Below are 7882 nucleotides of genomic sequence, written 5' to 3' on the forward strand. Positions count from 1 at the left end.
TACACACCCCTGGCATGGGGGGGCTCAGCCCCACAAGGGGTTCATCGGGTCGGGAGCCTCCTGTCGGCAGGTTTGTGGGGATGGGACAGGCTGGGGAAAAGTTCTTGTCCTCTCCCCATGGAACAAGTGATCCCCACAGGTCAGGCATCCCTGCAGGTCTGGGGATCCCAGGGATCTTCTCCCTGCAAATGTGGGATCCCTGGAGATCTGGGATCCCCACCAGCATGGCCAGGACACCTACCCCTCCAATCTGTGGGAGCAGAGTCAGAAACAGGAGGAAGGGATTCTGCTCACAAGCCTTGGCAGAGTCATAATTTCAATTTAATTTAAATTAGTGTTTGTTTTATTTTTTTTTCCCCCTTCCGTAGTGCTGTTTTCTTCACTAAATGGCAAGCTTTTAATCTGTTGGCAAAATGAGGATCTTTCTGCATGCATCGCCCAGACCGGCCAGCGCTGGTGAGGGGACAGCTGGGGAGGGGGGACAGGAGTACCCCGTGCTGGGGGCAGGCAGGGGCAGCAAGGCAAAGCAAAATGAAGTAGGAGACAAAATTAGTGGGAAATCGGGCTGGAAACGTACCCCAGGGAGGGAAAGCTCTGCATGTGGCTGCGGATGGTGCAGGGCGGGGGGGTGTCCCCATCCCCACCCTGTTTTGGCAGAGCCCTGCTGCCCATCCACCCATACGGGAGCAGTGGGGTGCAGTGGGGACTTGGGGTCCTTTGAGGCTTGGAAAGCTGGGAAGTGCAGGCAAAAACCCCTGTGGGAAGCTGCTGCGGACAGATCCTGTGCTCGCCTCTGGCTGAGTTCCTTGTGGCATTAATGAAGCTCTAAAATCACTTTTATCTCCTGGAACAGCCAAGGGGAAGGGCTGTGGTGGGGCAGGGGATCCTGCAGCCCCCCAAGGGGGACAGCACCCGGGCTCCTCCTGAGCTGCATCTCCATGGCAACGCTGCAGGATGCTCCTGCGGGATGCTCCTGCAAGGCCACTGAGGGGAATCCCAGCAGCCTGGGAGCTTCGGCACCATGCGGCGTTGGGAGAAAAATGCCTGTCTGGGCTGGGAGCACAGCTGTCTGCCAGTCCATCTGTCTGTCCGCCCGCCCACAGCAATATCCCTGCGGATATTGCGCAGAGGCGCTGCTTGATCTCGGCCCTGGCAGCAGCCACTTAAAGCCCGTGTCCGCGTGGCCTCCCCTGCTCCCCAGCCTGGCCCCAATGACGAGCATCTCCCAGAGCAAACAATTACAGAATTAACCCCACAATCCTTTCAGCCCCTAATTTTCCAGCCTCGACCACGTCCTTAACTTGGCTTCAGCGAGCAGAGGGGTAGAAATCTCCAGCCATCTCCATAGCACGACACCAGTGCAGGGCTTGGCCCTGTCTATATATTTCTCTGCAACACCTGGCTTCTCTTTGCACTGTGTTTTCTTATTACTAAACACATTTGTATTAAAGTAAACACAGCCCAGGAGCAGGGGTTCAGGGGTGCTCGTGGTGCATTGGGACCAGCAGGGAGGCTAGGATGTCTGGGGCTGCTTTGCACGAAGGCACAGGGCGGTTTGCAGGGAAGCAGGATGGATTCCGGGGTCTCCTTTGGGATGTCGCAGGGCAAAAATCAGCCCTGCAGAGGAAACACAGCACTGTGTCAGTGCTGGCTGGCTGGTTGCTGTGGGGCGGCGGTGCCTTTGGTGGGGCCACCCTCTTCTCTCCAAGTTGTCACCTTTGTCGCCCCAGGCTGCGCGTGAGGGAGCTCAGGCTGCTCCCCTTCATTTGTTGCCGTTTATCTATAATTTAGCATCGGTTTTAGTTATATTCTAATTGAGTTTCATGTGTCACAGCGTGTCTCAAACAGAAAATATAAATATTTAACAACCTCCACTGGTAATAAAGATTCACATTTGCCTCATTCTGGTTCCCAGTACATGAATATTCTGCACCACGCTCCGTGGGTATTAACTTCATTCAGATTTCTCCCTGGTTATGCAATATAATGGTAATGACAGATAGAAGCCAGATCTTAAAAAAAAAAATAATCAAAACCACCACCAACAAACCAGTTTGATGTCATTAACTCCCCTCTGTCAGTTAGGGGAACACTAATGTGTTCCCTTTCATTGCTGGCTCCTCCATGCATGCAAGCGCCGTGTGTCTGCTCCAGCAGCACTGCGGGTGGGAGCTGCCCCAGTCACACCAGTATGGGTGAGAACTGGTGCATGGAAAGGGTAGGTGCAGCTTGGGGGACAGGAGGCATCTTAGGCTTGGGCCTTGCAGGGCAAGGGCTGAATGGAGCCTGGTTTGGGCTGAAGTAAAGCCGGGATCATGTCCCTGCTGTGCTGCCACTTGGGCGGGGATGGGGGTGAGGTTGGACGTGAAGTAAAGCGCCGCTCATCCCTGCCAGGGCTGCGGCAGGGCTGTCACTGCCGGTACTCGGGTGATGAAACGGGCCAGGGCCATGGTGGGAGGAAGTCCTGGGTGATTTTTGGGTGGTGGCTGCGACCAGTGAGGACAAGCTGGGTCTGTCCTGAGCTAGGACCCAGGCACTGCGGGAGAGCAGCTCAGGGCAGGTCTCGGGACTTGTGCTGGGGGGTGACCGAGTGCCACAGCCAGGTCTGGTGTGCTTGGGGCTGCCCAGGTCTGCAGCAGGGGAGATGAAGCTCTTAGGGCTGCAGCTGGGTCTGGGCTTCCCACTGAAAACACCCCGCAAACTGCCTCTTGTACCACTATGCATGTTCTACAGCAGGGCAAGGCTTTTCGAGCACTCCAGCAGCAGCAAAGCGGAGGCACAGGCTTCACGCCTGCCGGTGCCCTGCACTTTGCTGGGGGGCTGCAGGGAGGTCGGTATGGGGCAGCTGCCAGTCCCTTGCCCCCATCCTGGTGTGGTCTGGGGACCTGGGCTGCTCCTTGGAGAGCTCCCGCGGGAGCAGCTGGAGCCAAGAGCTGCTGGAAGGCTGCCTTGCAATGGCCAAACCCGCTCGGTACCTGGAGAAAAAGGGAGGACGGGGGGACATGCTGGGTGGGTATCAGCATGCAGAGCACAAGTGGTGGCACGGGGCTGGCACTGGGTGTCGTGGGGCTTTCCAGCACTGCGCTCCCCTCTCCAGCCCCGCACTCATCCCCTGGGCTCCCTGCACCCCACAGGGCAGCTGGATCCCTGCTGGCCGGGCCCTTCTTTCACACCGGCAGCCCTGACCCTCTGGATCCGGCGCCTCTTGCACGTGTGAATCTTGTTTTGGCCCCACACAGCTCCCTCTAGGCAGCCCCAACCCCCTTTTTTTTCACCCCATTCAAGTGGTGACCCTCACAGCCTGAGATGCCACTGGCTGGGCTGAAACCCCAGCGGCAAGCTGCTCGTGTTCCCTGGAGATTCATTAAGGTAATTATGATTCATGCCGGAGAAAGGCCACGGGTGGGCTGCGTGGTTCAGCAAAATGGTGTTGAGCTGGCTAAAAGCACCCCGGGTACCACCAGCACCTCCCCTCTGGCATGGCGAGGAGCAGCTGGCATGGGGTTCGCGTATATCATGGAGATGTTGCAAGCTGCTGAAAATTCAAAGTGCTGTTTTAATTATGTGCTATGAGGAAAGCAGCCTGAGTCTTGGAAGGAGGCTAACGACGGGACTGCCAGGATATTTTCAGTGGCAGAAACCCAGAATACATCCCAATGTATCTTTAAAAGGGAAAAATGTCAGGTTTGTCTATGAAATAATAACTAATAACCCATAAACAATGACATCACCAGCCACCTCGCTGCTGGGGAAGTGATTTAGAGATGCCCTGCCTATGTGAAACAAGAACATCTGCTCTCTGCTGGAAAGAGGAGGAAGATCTCCTCATCAGCATTAAATTTAAATGAGCCCGTCCTCATTTGCACACTTCGGCGTGCTCCGGCTCCTGCAAGAGGGTGACTGGGGAACACAGGCTTCAGCGGAAGCTCAGCAAGCCGGCTCTTCCTCCCTGGCTTTCCAAAAGTATGAAAATCAGCCTTGTCTATCCAAAAAGGGGACCCCAGGTGTGGACCAACTCATGGCAGCCCCATGAGCAGCTGGGTGGATCAGGTGTCCCCCTGCCCAAGGCTTTGTCTCCTCCTGGTGGGACCACCTGCCACCCATCTCCCATGGGAGGGTAAGGACAAAGCATGCCTCAGCGTCCCCATGGCTGTGACAGAGAAGCCCTGCACTCTCAGTGATTTTGAAATGGCTTTAGAGCTAAATGAGGCCAGGGTGATCCCGCCCCAGCACCTTGCAGCAGGTACCTGCACACCCCAGCCTGAGCACCACCGTGGCAGGTCTGCAGCATCCACAGCCACCTGGCTGCCCTGCTCCTCCATCAGCCACCTGCATCACAAGCTGCCAGCAGGTTTCGGCATGCTCCATGTTATTTTTAATTATATTTTACTTTAAAGGGTCATTAATTACAAAGATTTACCAGCAGAGGCCTTAAAAAAAAAAAAAAAGGAAAGGGGTTAAAAAAAAAAGCCCCTTCCACATCAAGGGTTGTGGGGGATGAGCTGGAGTATGAATAATGATTGAGAGAGGTTTAAGCAGCAAAGGAGCAAAGTTTGGGGTGCAGAAGGACCCGTGGCACTCAGGGGTGCCCCCAGATCATGGCCAGGCTTGCCCATGGGTGCAGAGCCCCCTCCCCAGAGAAAAGGCTGTCATCCCAGCTATCCCAGCCATCCATCCCATCCATCCATCCCAGCCATCCCATCCATCCCAGCCCATAGCTGCCAGTTCGGGGCAGTGCTTGCCGCTGAGCTCCTGCCCAAGTCCCGCTGCACTCGGTGGCATGGAGGGCATGAGCTCGTGCTTGTGACCCCGCATCCCACTGGCTTGGCAGCATCTCCCTTCCCTCCGCAGACCCTGGGTTAGCCCCGCTCTCCCTCCCATCCCAGCTCCTCTCCTCCCGGTCCCCCGGAGGGATACGCTTTCCCATCCCCCTGCCCTTGCTGCAATTCACTGCTCCTCAGAGAGCAGGAGACATTTATGCCACATCAGTTGGTCCTTGCTCTCAGGGCCACGTGCTCATTTAAAATTTCTTTCTTTTAAAACCATTTGGTCATTTGCTCCCCAGCTGGTGGGGGAAGCCTCTGTTTTGGGACAGGGGAAGGGGTGCAGAGACTGCAGGCCCCCCCAGACCTGCCACCCAGGGTTGGGAGCTGGGGCACAGAGTCAGCCTCTTTGGGGTGGGGTGGTGATGCCTTGCAAGGGGGTTTAATGAGTTTGACCCCATGATGTGGGGCTCAGCTGGTGGAGTCACAGCCCAGCCACTGTGTGCTGGAAAAACCTTTACTAGGGCAAATTTTGGTTAATCCTTTGTATATGGACCAAGAGCTGGTTTGCTGATGCCCGGCCACCCACAGCACCAGGAACCGCTGTCCTCTCCATGCCCTCTCCTCCTCCCATGTCCACCTTTTCTCAATTAGTGCTTGCTCAGCAGGTGCCAATCACCACTCCAGGTCCTGCTTCCCCCGCCAGCCCTTGGGGCAGGAGGTTGCCCAAAGGTGCTGCTGCAGCACTGGCATGAAGGTGTCCTCTGGCTGGAGCTCTGGAATGCTCAGGTAAGGACCTGGGAAAAATTGTCACGGAGAGACATCTTGTTAGTGTTGTGCACCTTGTGCTGGGGCAGGGGAGGTGGAGGTGCCCTGGGGTGCCTCTGGCTGCTGCGGGCTTCTGGATGGAGAGCTGGGTGTTGCTTTTGTTGAGTCTGGAGTTGCTTTGGAGGGCTGTGGGGTGACTGGTGGCTGTGCTGCTGTTGCTCAGAAGGTTTCCTTGTGAGCCTGTGTGTGCTGTCAGTGAGGTTTTGGTGCCCTGATCCCTGCCAGGGCTGAACACCCATCATCTGCTTAGTGAGAGTCAGGCGTTCATGTGGCTCTGCCCTTCCCCTTCCCTAATCTCTCAGCAACGTTGGCTTTTTGTCATCTTGCACCCCTCCTTCCTGGGGCCACCCTGAGCTGTGGTAGTGCCTTCCTGGGCTCACCGGGATGCTGGAAGCGCTCGTAGCAACACTGGTGGCTGAGGTGGGCATGCTCAGGAGCACCACGCGATGCTCGCCAGTATCCTGGTGCTCGGCAGCGCTCAGGGATCCGGGGCTTGGCAACAAGCGTCTCATTTCCCTCTTGTCTCTTCCTGTCAGACAAGATTTGAAGATTCAATTAGAGTGGGAGCCGCTGATAGCAGCGGTGCTGGCGTGCCGCTCGCGCCCTGCGCTCGCGCTGCATGGGAACCAGATGAAAGCTGAAAGCGATGCGAGGGGGGCGGGGAGAGGAGGGTGTTGGAAAGGGAGGCTCTTTGGCTGGCAAAGAGCCTGGGAGAAAAAGCCAAGAAATATAGATTTTTTGGGGGGGGGGGTTGAGGGATGGTTGGAGGCTCGGGCTGTGCTCCAGCCCCTGGAGCTGCAGGCTGGTACCCACTCGGGAGAGGGGCTTCCTGGGTAGCACCGAGCTGGGGCAGGGCTGACCTGCTCCAAAATCCCCCCATGTGGGCTCGGGGCTCGCTCACCCCAAACCTCATCCCACAGAGCCAGGTCTCCAGGACACCAGTGAGAACAGGGCTGGGTTTCAGCACCCGAGAGGAAAGCAAAGCAAAGCCTCCTGAATGCATCAGATGGGGAGCTGCCTCAACCAAGCAGCAGAAGGCTGGAATTTAGTCAGGGATTTTTTTTTTTCCCCCCTTTCTGAAGGCTGCAGCTCCCTCAAAAGCTGTGCTTTGTTTTGCACTAACGCTTCAGAGAGACGTGAAGACCATCTGAGCTGTTTGCTGAAATGCTGCAGCCTCTGCTGTGAAGCCTCGAGGCCGCTCGGCAGGATGCAGGAACACGGACAGGCTCTGGTCGGAGCCACAGTAAATGCGAGAGGGCATTGAACAGGGCCAGTGTCCAGCGCGGTGCTGGGTCCTTGCATCCTGCCCGGGGAGCTCTCTTTGGGGGCTGATGGAGCTTTGCTGCTTTTGAGGGTCGGTCTGGCTGCTAAAACACCCAGTCTACCCAACCAGGCTGGTCTTGAAAGGACTATTCCCTCTCTTCTTGGCGTTTTCTGGAAGTAACAGCAATTGTTAAGGAAAATGCATTTTTTTCTGTCTGCCCCCACATCTTTAAAAAGATTTTTATCATAAATTATATTTTTACTATAAATTATATTCAGCTCTCGCCAAGTCATGAGGTTCAGCTGCACCGATGCTATAGCCTTGAGTGGCTCAGCCCTTGCAGACCTAGCAGTTCCCAAAACTCAGGCCATATTCGGGCACGGATTGATTGTGTACCAAAAAGTCAAGGTGCAAGCATTGATCATGAAGGAAAGCGCTGGTCATCAGCCAAAAATAAGCATTCCCCAGCCTAAATTATTTATTCCTTTCTGCAAACCAAACGGATTGTGCTGGTTATGTACGTCCCCTCTGCACAGTGGTTGTGCTTCATGCTGTAGTATATTTTCCCTCCAACTACTTGTCTGGCTCTTTCCTTAATAAAGATTGAGAGAGACAATAAAAACATTCATTAAAGAGGGGGAAAAAAAAATAAAAGATGAAGTCCTGCTTGTAGCCTCTAGCAGTTGGTTTCACTAAGCAATTGCTTCTCCCAAATGCTCCACGGCCACTCCCGGTGCTGGTACCCAGCCCTGGAGTTTGAGGATGCAGCTGGACTGGGAAGCCCTGGGATGCTCGGGGTGAAGGCCATGGCACTGATGAGATAACGGAGGAGGGCAAGAAACCATCTGGGTGATGAAATAGGGAATTAGCAAAATAAGCTCTTGGGAAAAGCAGCTGTTTGGATGGGGTTATGCAGGGTTAAGCTGTTGTCTTGTGCTGTGTTGAAGGTGGGGCTGGTCTCCTGCTCCTCCCAGGTCCTTAGCTGCCTTCGGAAGAAGCCAATGTGCTCTTTCAGCAGTGGGCACTG

This window comes from Egretta garzetta, unplaced genomic scaffold (genome assembly GCF_000687185.1).
Source record: "Egretta garzetta isolate BGI_Z169 unplaced genomic scaffold, ASM68718v1 scaffold34, whole genome shotgun sequence".
Taxonomy (NCBI): Eukaryota; Metazoa; Chordata; class Aves; order Pelecaniformes; family Ardeidae; genus Egretta; species Egretta garzetta.